Source organism: Myxine glutinosa, chromosome 5 (assembly GCF_964187855.1).
Source record: "Myxine glutinosa chromosome 5, kmMyxGlut1.1, whole genome shotgun sequence".
In the NCBI taxonomy this organism is placed as follows: domain Eukaryota; kingdom Metazoa; phylum Chordata; class Myxini; order Myxiniformes; family Myxinidae; genus Myxine; species Myxine glutinosa.
The window spans coordinates 66,568,480-66,585,189 of NC_136265.1; the positions used below are offsets into that span (position 1 = coordinate 66,568,480).

Here is a 16,710-nt window from a genome sequence, read left to right on the forward strand (position 1 = left end):
TGTAAAAATGTTTACAATGGGAAACAAGACATCGTGGGTACCCGGTATCGATCACGTGATTAACGTGGAGAATCTGTTTTGTGGAAATCGCGAATGACATCGTCTCGCTTGTGGAAGGAACGCGTCACGTGGTCGTGGTTCGTTTTTCCGGAACATGTGGTTTGTACTCGTGTGGGGAAGAGGGAGAAAGGGAGTGTAACACACGACTACACACCACCTTACATCCCGGTACTTTACACTCTGCAGTCCCCTCCGGTGCGCCATGAACCGAGATCTCTCCGTTCCTGGAGATTCTCCCTCAGATCGCGGGTCCAGGGTCGGTCTACCCGAGGATGAAGACCCGGGACCCGGTACGTGTCGTTCTCTCCGCACCGTCACCTTCTGGTGGTTCCTGAAAGTTTCGTTTTAATGGATTGTTTTTGTTTCAGGTGTTATAGTGAAGGTGAAGGTGAAGTCCGAGTTCGTCGATGATTCGTTCCCTCAACATGAAGGGTTGAACCACAAACGCACATTGTTGTAGTTGTAGTACTACTACTTTCATTGTCTTACATGGTCGAGGCTCATGGAAGACCTCGGACACAGAACAGATCAGAACACAACATAACAAAGGGAACATCAGGAGAAAGGGGGAACACGACCAGCAGGGAAGAGGGAGAAAGGGGGAACACGAACAGCAGGGAAGAGGGAGAAAGGGGGAACACGAACAGGAGGGAAGAGGGAGAAAGGGGGAACACGAACGTCGAACAGCAGGGAAGAGGGAGAAAGGGGGAACACGAACAGGAGGGAAGAGGGAGAAAGGGGGAACACGAACAGGAGGGAAGAGGGAGAAAGGGGGAACACGAACAGCAGGGAAGAGGGAGAAAGGGGGAACATGAACAGCAGGGAAGAGGGAGAAAGGGGGAACATGAACAGCAGGGAAGAGGGAGAAAGTGGGAACATGAACAGCAGGGAAGAGGGAGAAAGGGGGAACATGAACAGCAGGGAAGAGGGAGAAAGGGGGAACATGAACAGCAGGGAAGAGGGAGAAAGGGGGAACATGAACAGCAGGGAAGAGGGAGAAAGGGGGAACATGAACAGCAGGGAAGAGGGAGAAAGGGGGAACATGAACAGCAGGGAAGAGGGAGAAAGGGGGAACACGAACAGCAGGGAAGAGGGAGAAAGGGGGAACATGAACAGCAGGGAAGAGGGAGAAAGGGGGAACATGAACAGCAGGGAAGAGGGAGAAAGGGGGAACATGAACGGCAGGGAAGAGGGAGAAAGGGGGAACATGAACAGCAGGGAAGAGGGAGAAAGGGGGAACACGAACAGCAGGGAAGAGGGAGAAAGGGGGAACATGAACAGCGGGGAAGAGGGAGAAAGGGGGAACATGAACAGCAGGGAAGAGGGAGAAAGGGGGAACATGAACAGCAGGGAAGAGGGAGAAAGGGGGAACATGAACAGCAGGGAAGAGGGAGAAAGGGGGAACATGAACAGCAGGGAAGAGGGAGAAAGGGGGAACATGAACAGCAGGGAAGAGGGAGAAAGTGGGAACATGAAGAGCAGGTCAGAGGGAGAAAGGGGAAACACGAGTTCCCCTGTAATCTTTATTCAATGTATTCTGCAATACCTTCCGATTAGGTGAGGATACCACCGGGGTTCCCACCCACCTTGCAGCACCCACCCTGTTTCCTCCTCACCATCTGGCTTCAATGTTTTGTCTCTTTGAAAAAAATTGAATTTTAAAAAAATTTGGATTAATTTGAAACAAAAAGGTTTTGGATTAATTTGAAGTCACCTTTGCTTTATAATTTTTTTTCTCTCTGAAGAGCGTTTCCATGTTTCAGGGTGGGACAGATAGACGGCATTAGCCTATTAATATGGAGATTATTTACCACAATATACTCAGTTGTGATGACATGGTTTTACCAGACCTTTAAAATTGATCTGTAAGAGCGCCATGACATAATGATTGGCTATCTGGAGATATACTGCAAACCTTTTGAGTGTAGGCCAGTCTCTTTAATTATGTTAATGCTTTTATCAAAATCCTGAAAATGACTTGATATACTAATATCCAGCACTGCTTGTGGTATATTCTCTCTCGAGTTTGAAATAATTTCTCATTTATTTTCAAACTTTGTTTTGAAAAAATATTTTGTTTCAGTCGAACCATTGTTTTCCTTTTAATGAGATTTTTTTTGGTTTCAGGTTTTATTGTGAAAATGAAGGTGAAGTCTGAGTTTGGAGATGAATCAACTTTTCAAGACACATGTCTTAACCACAACAACATTCTGCTTGTCCCATTGGCAGACATTGATGAGTGCACATTGTATGGGGGCTTGTTCTCTCTCTCTCTCTCTCTCTGTCTTTCTGTCTCTCTGTCCTTCCCCCTCCCCCCCCCCCCACCCCCACCTTCCCCCCTCTATCGACTTGCCTTAAGGGTGTCTGACAACTTAAATACCCAGCTCGATATTAAACCAAATTCGTTCAACACGATGAAAAATCACAATATTTGTCGAGATATTTCTGGCGAATGTGCACTTATTGACGGCTGTGACGCAATCATTCGGTTACAAACTTGCAATCCCATTGATGGAGATAACATCTGTTGTAAAAATCAGATCTACAACATTGTCCCAATAGTAGGTTTCATTCAGAATCGATCTCTTCAAACACCTGTAAGTAATCAACAAGAATAATATCAGCATACCATAATCATAGAAGTAATAATTAATTGGCAATTGGGACAAGCAAGCCTGGAACATCTAGCAATACGCACCATTCGAATATGCACTACCACACACAATAAATGTCAGGAATGAATCGGAGCGATGTCCGTCCGAGTTCTTATGGAAGCCCCTCAGTGGTCGGAGTCAGCATAGCACCTGGGTTCAACTTAGACACAATTTCATGACAACATCAAAACACAACGGGATGACTTTGTTATTTCAAATGTTGATAGGAAGCTGATGGTTGATCCTGAACTCATCCATTGTCCTCCAAGAGGTAAGCATTGCAACTCTCAACAAGAAACAGCAATGAGAGATTGCAGACCCTCGCCAGCACGTGTTTTTAGTGATTTTAAGGCTTTTGTGTTAAAAATAATATGGTGACCCAACCATGTGACCGACGACGTCCTCATTATTTTATTTATTTTTCTCGACCAATGTATCCCCAGATGACGCTCGAGACATTTCATCTTGATCGGATGAGGTTTTGTACTTGTTAAATTATAACGTCATGATGGAGGCAGCTATGACATCATCCTTAACATATGTTATCCCGCATGGAGATTTCTTTACAATGAGCCATGTCTCAATTTTTTTGATGCAGCGCTTTCGGAGATATAGAGGTGCAAAGTTTTTCGGTTTTTCCAAGATGGTGACTGTACCACGTGACTTATGATATCATAATTATCATTTAAAACTTATACTGGAGGAGACGCAGCTATGGTGAAAATGTCCTGTCAATCGAACCAACGGTTGCAGAGAAAATCATATTTATTGTGTGCGGACAAACAGACAGATAAACTGACTCAAATGCAATACCCTCGAGCGAGGCTAATAATATTTGTGCGTTCGCCATGTGCATAGCAGGGTGCGCCAAAGTGCTTGGAGTTGGATGCGCTTCTATCTTTCTTTCTTTTTCCTCTTGTGAAATGGTTGCACTTGCTCTGTGTTAACAGCCAGAAACTTCTTCAGGACATACAAGCCCAGTGATGCCTTCCTCAAGATCAACTAAATGCAATGTGCAAACACACCCTTTGATCTTAGGATCTTCTTCTTTCGTGTATCATCAGATGGCCAGCTCAGTGTCATGCAGCCATGCCCTCGTCTCTGGTCCTACGTCGAAGAGGCCGGCTTCTTTAGGTGGTCTGTATAGGGGGCAGGTGGTAATTATGTGTTCGGCAGTCTGCTCAGGCTCACCGCACTCGCACGCGGCGCTGTCTGCCAGGCCCCACATCTTTAGCAATGATTTGAAGCGGCCGACCCCCGTACGTAGACGGTTCAGCAAGTTCCATTGCAGGCGTGGTAGATCTCCTACGACGCCACCTCCTGGGTCCCAGATGTAACGGTGGATGCGGGTGGGCCCGGCCGTTTCCCACACCTGCTTCCAAGATGCCGCCAGCCATGCGCTTCTAGACAGGTCCTCAGGGATAGAACTGAGCATCTCTTGTGCCGCCTTGTTGTCGGGATGGTGGGACTTGAGTCTGCTTGGAGGCGCCACTATCGTTGTGGTGTTGTGCAGGATGTGTCAGTCGTGTTTCTGGGCATTCCTTGCCAGGGCGAGGGTAGCAGCCTCCCGTCGGAGGCCGGCCGGGGCGATTCTTGCTAGGACTGGCAGGTGGAATGCCGGGGTGGGCTTCAAGCAACCAGCTACAATGCGGAGGGCGTTGTTAATGACAACATCAACCTTTCTCACGTGTGGGCTTCTGCTACAGGCTGGGGCGCAGTATTCGGCTGCAGAGAAGACCAGGGCTTGCGTGGATATTCGTAGGGTCTTGGCGGAGGCTCCCCAGGTCGTACCAGCGAGACGTCGGATAAGCGAGACCCTTGATGTCACCTTGGCCTTAACTTCTTCTAGGTGTTGCTTGAAGGACAGTATCCGATCTAGGCATACACCGAGGTACTTTGGGGCTTGCTGGAACTCCAGGCATTTGTTGTCAACGAACACGTCCAGTTCCCTTTTTGCTTCTCTGTTGTTAAGATGGATCTGTTGTTAAGATGTTAAGATGATCTCTGTTGTTAAGATGATCTTAGGATGAGATCACAGTTTCCACATGGTCCTTTATACGAGTGATGATCACATTCTGCCCGAGGTTATTGTCACAATGACGATATCTGATGCAAATTGCTTCTTCTACCTCCACCTTGTATATCACAAGCACATATTTCACCATCGTGGGACAACCGACAGCTTCTCACTATCCTCCAAAGGCTGTTGCGAGCTGGTCAGGTCTGTGTCTGGTACACATGCCCTGTCCATTTTTTCCCTCCTAAAATACGGAGTCATGCTGGACTGCTTGAGAAAAAGCACAGTTTGTATTGTGCAGGTGTGTTGGGCCTTATGGCCTCCTCCTTGTATTTATTTCCCTGTATTTTCTTGTCTCTGCTGTCACATCCTGGCACGACACGTCCTGGCGAGGGTCTGCAATCTCTGATTGCTCTTTCTTATTTGTTTTGTGTTGGATGTACAACCCTTTGATTTCAAAATGTTTTTTTGCCTTCGTTGGACTTTGTCCGAAATGGAAGCTTATGGATTGGGTCTTTTCCGTCCATCCATGCGTCAATACATCCGTCCTCAACCATATTTCTGGCATCTGTGGACCTAATTTGTTCATACTTGGCACAAAGGCAACACATGAAGATATATACTGCATGTGCAAATAATTTTGATCCACAATGCGATCAAAGATGTCCGGCTAGCGGCTATTTTAGTTGTAAAAACAAAACCTGATGTTGAAAACCCCAATAATAACTCTGCTCCGAGGCTGAACAAGGCTGTGTAACATGCGTGAGGTAAAAGTTTGGGAAAACGTCTCATTATTAAAATGGGTTTATCAAAAGGGAATTTCTTCAACCATTTCTCAAACATGCATTTACCGATCTTGTTCAAATGAATGATGGACAGATAATGAATGATGGCTTCCATGTGCATGTCATTTTTATTCGAAATCAGAACAATGATGGCCGACTTTCAGCCAGTGTATTACTTCAATGTGTCTCCAACCATTTCTTGGACTTGCATGGATGAATTTTGTTTACACTTGCCACATAGACAATACATGAGAGTATACATATGTAAAAGATTTTGTTTTGTAATCTGAGCAAAGATGGCCAACTGGCGGCCTTTAACTCTGCACAGAAAAATAACTAAAACCGCAGGGACTTCGACATTTTATGGCTTTTTCTTCTTGTTTTTTGGTATTCATTTTATCTCTTTACTTAAATAACATGAGATCATATTGTTTGCAGATCTGGTTCATCCAGTGAAGATGGAAGATTTTCAAAGTGACTTCTCTCAGAGTTCCCAGGATGCTTTGAGCAATGAGTGTGTAAAGCAGGAACCTTGTGCTTTTTCTCTCTGGGAGCTAAAGAATGCTCCAAAGATGCATGAAGGTAAGCAGACTATGCACAGAACACACAGCACAGCTCCACTTGGTTTGGTTGATTATTATCAATGAAAGGCTTGAATTCAACATCATGTCGAAGGATTGATCAGTTTATACAGTGTGCACACAGTCAAGCTTGTGTCGCGTCAATGGATCTGACAAACGTCGCTGAAGCATCAGGAGCTTTGGCTGCTCCAGAAGATCGTTGAGCTTACTAAATGTATACTGCGTTCAATTAACTATTCTTTCCAATTTTCAAAACCCAATAATCTATCTGAGGCCGAACAAGGCAGCACACTGGAGGTAAAAGGTGGGAAAACATCTCACATAATTAAAATGGGTTTATGAAAAGGGAATACAGGGATAAGGGTAGATGACATCCTTTAGTGATGAGAGAGTTCATATAAAACGATACACCCCACAGCAATCGATTTGATGCTTCAATTTTAATAGAATAATGATTTTAAACATCGGGAAAAAAATCCAAGCAAAGAGAGTGGACACCGACCGATTCAACCTTTCTTTTCCAAAACATTCTTCCACTACTTCGATGAAACTTGACCACAAACTTAATTACCAGTGCTGTACCAAAGTTTGTTCACGGCACAAAGAAAATCGAAGTCTAAGAGGGTCTACGGGGGTCGAGGTGGGTCCAGCTTTGACCCCCCCCTCCCCCCCCCAAAGAGGTATTTGCTTTCTTCTGTGAAATTAAACACACAATTTCTATGAAACTTGACCACAACCTTCACGACCCGTGATGTACCAAAGTATGTTCACGGCATTGAAAAAAATCTGCCCCTTTGGGGGGGTCGATTTCCCCCTAAAATAGGTATTTGCTTTCAAAGTAGGCATTTCATGCTCGGCCTTTCCCTTCCTCTTACAATCCCTCCTGCTATCTGTCTTCACCTTCAAGCATGCACATAGCTCCCCTCACTCTAATCTCTTCTGCCACTTGTTGCCTTGCCCGAGATGTAATCTCTTCTATTCTATCTTTATCTAGATATCTTTAATTGTTGAAAAGACCTTCTCAAATTTATCAAGGGGGACTGTCTCCGTCCTTGTGCCAGTTTTTTTCAGCTGGTTCCTGAACCGTTCACCCTTACCTTTACTCCCCCATGCTTAATGTATGGAAATTGGAATACATCCTGCATTGGAGGATTATCTCCTTCACCTCAACACTCCAGGTTTCCGTTTGTAGTTTTCTCCTCTGGAGTATTGTCTTTGATGTTGGTGAGACAGTCAGCACTTTCCAAGCTTCTTGCTTTGGTGCGCAATCATGTCTCTTCGCAAGGTGATGTATTTCCTCGCTTGAGAAGGTCCAGTTATTATTTTTTACAGCACACTTTCCTGCTGCTCAGAGTGGCCGCACAGGCATAGGGTTTCCCCTGTTGGAGGCCTGCGATTCTTTGCTTGAGATACCTTTCTTCTTTATATCAACACAACATGCTCTGTTGTTTCCCTGTGCCCATCTTCATTACCTCCTCCCATTCTACTGAAGGTCCCTCCCCTTGTGACCCACAGCGCAGCCCACCCAAGAGTCTAGACCATGCATGAGTTACACAGCATTGCATTCCTTTTGCTTCACTCCCACCCCCATTGCCAGGACCCACGTCTGCCGTCAGCGTCGGCACCCCAACCTTTATCGGCACCTCGATGAATGTATCACCACGGTTTCCCCCATAGTGCCGCCCCGACCCGCCCATCACAGAGACGCGCACACCACGCGTCATTCCCCATCTCCATACTCCCGTGGGGACCCCAGCCACGGCCCTGCCACTCCCATCCTCCTCCATATCCCCACCCCCGGCACCCGGAATGCCCCGCGGTTCATCGGAGCCACGCCTGCCCACAAAGCCCTGTCTCAATCCATCAGATCCAGCGTCAGCAATGGCTCGCATGCATTCACCCCTCCGTCCCCACTCACAATCCCTCCCATCCTCCCCCAAACCTCCACCCCCGGCATCCGACGTCTGAGCCACGTCTATTCACCCATTGCCATCTCGATTTATACTCACTCGTGAGGTACCCGTGCTGTGCACAGGTGGGAGGCCAGAAGCAAACAGACAATGCAGAAACGGTGAATGCTGAAGCATGAAACAAATATATTCCACATTCCTGTAGCACCTTCAATCGCACGTCAGACATGGACAGCAAGTTCATGAAGGACTTCCATGAAAAACGTACCCGTTCACAAACAAACGGGTACGTTTGTTCCATACCCAGTCAATGGCGATTCCAATCATCAATTGATACTTTAACAAAATACTGTTTTAAATGACGGTTGTATTTGGATATTATCAAACCCGTGCATTTGCCATCATCTGTCCACTTCCGCATTCGCGGCAGGTTCATAATTCTCATCAAAATCTAAACAGTATTTGTAGAATTTCAATAAAATCCACATCACTGTTCATATCGGTAAATGTTATTCCATCGTGTTTGGAAAAATTGGAAAACTTGGAAAATTGGAAAAACAATATAGCCTATTTTACTCCAGGGGGTCCCATGATTACCCACCCAAAATATCGTTGCGATCGGTTCAGCCATTTTTACGGTACCTGGGAACAGACGGATGGACGGACATTTGATGAATTATAGTGAGATTATTTGCAGCCTTTCGTGAGCATTCATGCTCATCCTTCCCCTTCCTCTCACAATCCCTCCCATCCACCTCCACACCCTCGCCTCTGGCATCCGGAGATTCCCGCGGTTCATCGGAGTCACGTCTATTCACAAAGCCCCGTCTCGATCTATCACACCCGGTGTGAGCAGTGCTTCCCGTACATTCATTTTTTTGACTCGACTCAAAATCCCTTCCCCTCTTCTTTGAGGGCCCCTCCCCTCTGGAGTCTGCGAGATATCCCGCGTAAGGGTTCGGTTCGTATGCGATCCACATGGCAGCGTACCTCATTTGTCCTTTCGGTGTCCACCTTCAGGGAAAAGGCTCCAGCATCGTGTGAGGTGCCGGCAGTTCGTATGGCAACGGACCACGTTCGTATTTCTCTTGATGTCCGCTTTTTCCTCGATGTTCACCACAATGGCGTCGGCTCCAAAACAAACTCAACTTGGTGCTTCAGTTTTGTCAGTCACCTTTGTGGCTCTATGACAAGGTTAACAAGGAAAACAAACAAAATAGGAAAACAAATGTGAATTAATCTGTCAAGGAACCTTTGCATTCATATGCGTTCACGCTTATCTCACTCTCAGCTATGCCTGTACCCCTCGTGTTCTCGCGAGGGAAGGGTATTCCAATATGGTGGCTGCTTGCCCTGCGAGTACGTGCTGCAGCTGCGCTCCAGTCATATGTACAGCTCGGTGAACACACCCCAGCACATGTGTGAGACAGAGTTTGGTTTGCATGCCTCGAACACTGCCTTGGGAAATAGCAGCAAGGCCGTCAGCTTGCAATATGCATGCATCACATTGTTGGCCTCATGCTCGTCACGCAAATTCGCACTGTGGTAAATTAACTGTTCTTTTCATCAAATCCTGACCCAATATTTTTTGAAACTGAACGTTCATCAAATAAAAATACTCAAGTTTTACATTGGCATGTATTGTAGCACTATTTTCAAGATGTAATGAGTACTATTATCTCGTCAATAGCTGAAGGTTGTGCAGAGTTAACAATTGTTTTGGAAAACGCAATAAATGGGTTAATATGCGAAGAGGTTTTTCTTCAGCAAACATTAAAATTGTCCCAGTATTATTTTGCTGTCAGTTAGTAGGGACATGATTGAATAGCTTTCAGGAGTGTTCTGTGATTGTGAGTTGTGAGGTTGCTGGTATGAAAGGCACTGAAATTTGATCTCTCGATGTCGTGAGAAATAGTAATTTAAACATGGATATTGATTTTTACGAAGTTTGATTCATCAGCAAATAATGTATGGTCGGGCCACCAAAAATGCTGGTGGGCCCCAAAAAATAAAATCTCTTTTGGTGGCCCGAAAAGACCTCAAAAAAAATAATTAAGCATGACCCTTGTCATAAGATCATTCAACGAAGACATCCTCGGCTTATTGGGACGTTTCCTTTTATCTTGCGTGCGTAGCGGAAAGTGGGGTGACACAATATTGGTTCACTCAATCTGTCTGAGAAATGTCACTGTCAGTCTGTGTTTGAGGAACTACATACTTTCCTTTTAATTTTATATTTTGAATATCGTACAACACGAATCGGAATATGAACGTGTGTGGGGGCAGCGATCAGCCGTCCCCCTTACCGCAAGAAGAACCCCTGGAGGCATTTGGAACTGTGGTACAAGAGGTTTATTATCGAAATTATTAATAAACGTGCACAGAATATTTTCCGGTCCATGCGCCAGGACGGCAGCGCACGGCAGCACGACCCACATTAGCAAGAAGCAAGTCGTGATGCGTACAATGCACAAGGGAGCGCCTCGAGGCCATCCACCGAAAATCTTGCAGTTCTCACCGTCAAGCCGGTTATTATACATGGTTCCCCCCATGTCCCCCTACCCTCATCCCATACTGGGGGATCAAAGAGGTGGTCCAGACAGTGAGGAGCCTCGGGGGTGGGGGGGGGGGAGGCCACAGGGAGGACATAATATTTCATTTTTAGGGTGCAAGGAATCCAATGTGCCGACCTTGGCTGCGATAGATCTCCGAGGGAGGTCTTCTGGCGGGAAGTGGAATTATCATGTATGGTCTTACACTGCCCCCCCCCCCCCCAGAGGATTGGGAGGGTATTGCGAGAGGCCAATACTCAGTATTCTAACGTCGAAGGTGGGGGATATTTGGGTGCCCCTAATCATTGCCACGACACGTGCAGCTTAGCAGTTGTTTTTTTTTGGTTTTTTTTGTTTGTTTGTTTTTTGTATGCTGAATCGAGGCTCGTGAAAGAGCTGACATTTACTTCACAAACAAATCAACCAGACAAACAAAATATATAAAAAGAGGGAGCGGAAGACAAGAGAATGGGAAGCACACAACACTTGAGAGCACACAACATTTAAGAGCAGGGAGATGTGTGGGAGGGAGAGGGCTTGGGGGCAGGAAGCGTGGGAAAGGGGGGGGGGGGGAGGTGGGAGAAGTATAAAACACAAGGATTTCCAGGACAGAAGTTGGTATTTCAAAAAAGTGGAATTGGGGTGAAATTAGCGGGGATAGAAAAGATCAAGGTTTTGGATGGGGGAAGATAAGAGATGGTGGTGAACAGCTGTTTTAAAGACCTGGAGGGTGGAGTGCGATTGAAGAGAGTGAGGGAGTTTGTTCCCGAGGAGGGAGAAAAGAGGAATGAAGGAGTGAAGGTGAGCAGAGAGTCTTGATTTTGGCAGTTTAACCATAAGAGGGTTGCAGGCAGATCTTGTGCGACCTGTAGGAATATTTGCGGGACAGAGCCCAGAGAGAGCTGGGGGGGCAAGGCCAGAGAGGAGTCGGTAGAAGACGGAAAGACCACCAACCTGCCTGCGGTGAGTGAGTGAGAGGCCCTTGGAGTTAGCTTCATCGCGGGAGATTCCAATGATTCTGAATGCTTTGGTTTCAACATCGTGAAGACGTGTTGGCTCTAAATTTGACGGAGTCTTGTCTTGAGCGTGCATTCACACTTGCCATATAGGAATTACTTTAGCCTGTGTTAGTCTGCCAATCAAACAAAATTTTAAATCCTTCCAAACACAAAACATACTGTTTTTAAGGACATCATGAAGGACACAAACTACGGGCATGAATAACTAGTTTGACGTGTTAAATGAGGTGGTGTAAAAGAGGGTACATCCACGGCGGTAAACTTCTGATTCAATGGCTTGTTGTTGGGTTTTTTTTTTACCTTGTTGCTGTCGCTGTATCAACAAAGCCATACATCAGCCAGCACGTTGTTGTTTTTGTTGTTGTTGCATACCCCAGACAGTTCAGTTCTGTGTTGAACAAGCCTGCGGCATGGAGACAGCCGATGATCTCGTAAGAGCGACCCATAGATCCCCCACATATGGGATGGTGTACCCCCACCTTCACAAATTCAGGGCAACCACAGAGGAGAGAGGGAGAGGAAGGGTGAAGGAGGGAAAAGGAGAGTGAGAGAGATTTTAGTGCTAATCTTGGATTTTGCCAGCCTTCTTGGGATTTCGACATTTACTTTAAATATAAATATTATTTTCTTGTAAAAATGTATTCCCTGACATCCATTAATTATAAAATGGATGAAAAAACACATGAACCACGTATGGTACGCTAGGGCCAATTTATATTCTGGCGGCAGCTATATTGGTTTATGGCACGGAGCCAGAAAAGTTAGCAATCTTGAAAGGATAACTACCACCCATTTTGTTCAGCACCCTTCATTTATATGGAAACCACCTCTAAATCTCAAAACGTTCTCGTCACGGGACCTTAAACATTGATCCTTTACTTTCGGTTCCGCCTCATGACAGATGAGCAGAGACAAAGGACAAGTTTTAAATGGTAATGGAGTACGATTCATTCTGCTTTTTAAAATGATGATGTTTCACAGCAATTGTGATGTATTGATGGTTTTTTGAATTGTCTTTGCAGAGAATCAATTGAAATTGGTTTTTTATTCTCAGTCAAGTTCGCAATTGTTTGACAGTGAAGTTTCTTTCAATCAGAACATGACACAGACTTCTTCTCAGGAAGTCAACAACTATAGCAGTGTATTGACTAAGAACAATTGTAGTTCGACATTCAAGAAAATTGAAAGGAACGAGAAGCTGCACAAGTGTTCTGTTTGCAAGAAAACATTTATCTCATTAAAGTCTTCAAAGAGATGTCAAGCAATACACAGACGGGGGACGCCATACAAGTGCAATGTGTGCAGCAAGGAATTTTCTTGGTTATCAACTTTACAAAGACATGAAGTATTACACATCCGAGAGAAGCCTTATAAATGTCCTGTGTGCAGCAAGGATTTCACTCGTTCATCAGATTTACAAACACATCAAAGAACTCACACAGGAGAGAAGCCTTATAAATGTCCTGTGTGTGGCAAGGATTTTGCTCATTCATCACATTTACAAACACATCAAAGAACTCACACAGGAGAGAAGCCTTATAAATGTCCTGTGTGTTGCAAGGATTTCACTCGTTCATCACATTTACACACACATCAAAGAACTCACACAGGAGAGAAGCCTTATAAATGTCCTGTGTGTGGCAAGGATTTTGCTCATTCATCACATTTACAAACACATCAAAGAACTCACACAGGAGAGAAGCCTTATAAATGTCCTGTGTGCAGCAAGGATTTTGCTCGTTCATCAGATTTACAAACACATCAAAGAACTCACACAGGAGAGAAGCCTTATAAATGTCCTGTGTGTGGCAAGGATTTTGCTCATTCATCACATTTACAAACACATCAAAGAACACACACAGGAGAGAAGCCTTATAAATGTCCTGTGTGCAGCAAGGATTTTGCTTGTTCATCATATTTACAAACACATCAAAGAACTCACACAGGAGAGAAGCCTTATAAATGTCCTGTGTGTGGCAAGGATTTTGCTCATTCATCACATTTACAAACACATCAAAGAACTCACACAGGAGAGAAGCCTTATAAATGTCCTGTGTGCAGCAAGGATTTTGCTTGTTCATCAAATTTACAAACACATCAAAGAACCCACACAGGAGAGAAGCCTTATAAATGTCCTGTGTGCAGCAAGGATTTTGCTTGTTCATCAAATTTAAAATCACATAAAATGATACACACATGAGAGAAGCCTTATAAATGTCCTGTGTGTAGCAAGGATTTTGCTTGTTCATCAAATTTACAAACACATCAAAGAACACAAACAGGAGAGAAGCCTTATAAATGTCCTGTGTGCAGCAAGGATTTTGCTTGTTCATCAAATTTAAAATCACATAAAATGATACACACATGAGAGAAGCCTTATAAATGTCCTGTGTGCAGCAAGGATTTCAATCGTTCATCAACTTTACTAACGCATCAACTAATACACACAGGAGAGAAGCCTTATAAATGTTCTGAAGGTTCTGTTGTTCTGAATGAATGTATTAACTCCGCCATTGAAGTGAATGCATTAAGCTCGTTTGGTCATTCGTGTTACCCTGCGGTGTTCACCAAGGGTAGTCACGTCACAACTGGTGTCAGGAGAGTGGGATTCAAACCTAGTGGACACTCGGTGTCCGAAGGTTGTGAGTTTGACACCCGCTGGGTGCAAATTGCGCTCGGCTTTCGCAATCAAATCTTTTTTCCTGATTGTCTTTCTCTTGTCAAGTGGGAGATAATCGTAGTACCAGGGTGTCCAAATTTTATAGTCGATTGAAGTGCGAGGCGCAACATCGCTTTCCCGAGAAATTTAATCCTTGGATGCAGTGATTGGGCCTCGGAGGCCCACAGTTTTTTTTATTGTTGCAAAAAATATGTTGTACAATTGTTTTTTGGAATGAGCCTCATTTTTACCGACTTTCATGTTGTTACACAAAATTCAGTGACAATAAAAAAAAAAAATTCATTCAGGCTCGTGGGAAAATCTTCATTCTTCACTTTTAACCCGAAAATCCGACACAAATGCAGGCCTGGGGCCTTTGAGGTCCCGCATAAATGTTGTTGTACTGCTATGTTATATCATTATTTTCTTGATATGAGCCTCATATGCTCCTATAACTTGGTTACAAATAATTAAGTGACAAAAATATGAAAATTTCATTCATGTTAGTGGGAAAATCTTCATTCAGGTTAGTGGGAAAATCTTCATTCTTCACTTTCAACCTGAAAATCCGACACGAATGCAGGCCTGGGGCCTTCGAGGTCCCGCATAAATGTTGTTGTACTACTATGTTATATCATTATTTTCTTGATATGAGCCTCATTATATGCTCCGATAACTTGGTTACAAATAATTCAGTGACAAAAAAATGAAAATTTTAATTCAGGTTTTTTGGGAAAAGCTTCATTCTTCATTCATAACACTAATGCAGGCCTGGGGCATTGGAGGCGCCCCATCTCTCCCCATCTTGTCTACCGCTCCCTTTATTTTGTGTTTTCTGTGTCGGTTTGACTTTTTGTGTGATTCATGTTAGCTCTTTCACGAGCCTCGATCTTGTATTCAAAAAACAAAAAAACAAAACACACACATACGCACACATATATGCACACAAACACACACACACACATATATATATATATATATATATATATATATATATATATATATATATATATATATATATATATATATATTGTTACAGACGCGGTTTTGGATGTTAGTTTACCGAGCGGTTTGGTATGACCGCGTCTGCACAGTTTACCCGATTCCACTCGAACGTTGGCCGAATCGCGCTATGCTAAATCAATGAAGGAAAGGACACAACGGCTGGGTTAAATGACACGACACCAGGGGTACAGTTCTCAAGACCTCCGGAGGAGGATATAATATTGAGTATGCGGAACGTTTAGATTACACGGCACAAGAGGGACAGCACAGAAAGGTGGGCACTTATACACGGTCTTATCTTAGCCCCGACAGACCACAGACAAACGGGACAAGACTGACTCACACAGGGATTGATGGCAAGGAAGGGCAGGCAGTTGATAGCTCAAGGTGCACCTTGAGCTCAGGGGCAGAATCGACCCGGTCCGGTCCAGAGAGGCGGGAGGTATCTTTCAGCGCTAGGAGGTGGCGTCCTTTTGTCGTCGTAGCTGAGCCGCATCTGACGTCACCTCCGGTAAGTGGCTGCGTATATCCAGCGGGGAGTGACACGCCCTCGGCTCGTTAGCTCCGCCCCAGATGGAATCGGTCCGCCGCTTCTTATTGGGTGCGGGGGGGGGGGTTACCGGGCTCCGCCCTTGACGAGGAGCTGACAGTCAGCCCCTGTGTGGTAACCCCGTCGGAGCACGTGGTCAATGGCGGCTAACCAAGCCGGAGTGAGGACGCGCACTCCCCGCGCCGCTGTTGTTGTTGTTGGTGTTGTTGTTTCATGAGGAAGAGATGCGGGGAGGTATTGGGAGGTCCTAAACTCACTACTGGTGCCATACAATCACATTCTGGTGCAACGAAGAGTCAGAATTAATGGAAACGAGTCCTTAACTGACATAGACTAAGAATAACTAGCAAGATGTCCTATAGTTGTCTACGTGAGATGCGGTGAACCTGGGTGCGACACTTAATGGGGGAAAAAGGGGAAGGTCGGGGCTACAGAGTGTTGTTTACAGACAATGGGACGAGGGAATGGGGGGGGAGTATTGGGGAAATAGGGGAATATTTACAAGCGGATATGGATGGAGGCCAAATCCCATATCCGCAACTATATATATATATATATATATATATATATATATATATGTATATATATATATATATATATATATATATATATATATATATATATATATATATATATATATATATAATATTGTTGCGGATATAAGGATTGTATTTTTTTTTTTTGTGTGTATTATTATCATTGCTTGATTCTGGCCCCTCCTGCCTCCAGTGTTGTGTAAAGGTCAAAGGGCGTTCCGGTAGTTAATTCCATAAAGCATACATTGAAGGACACTATAATACCCTTGTTCAGTAGCTTATATCCTTATTATGTGTTTTAGGGTAAGGCCTTGTCTTCCATTAAAATGACACTCCATTGCACCAAGTGAAAAAGATAGATTCCCTTCATTCTTCATTCCCA

The 16,710-nt window shown here is 44.6% G+C and overlaps 1 pseudogene; it reads left to right on the forward strand.

Annotated features, from left to right (window-relative positions):
• The first annotated feature begins 262 nt into the window (after window positions 1–262).
• On the forward strand, window positions 263–13,996 carry LOC137428100 (uncharacterized; annotated as a pseudogene).
• The last annotated feature ends 2,714 nt before the right edge of the window (window positions 13,997–16,710 follow it).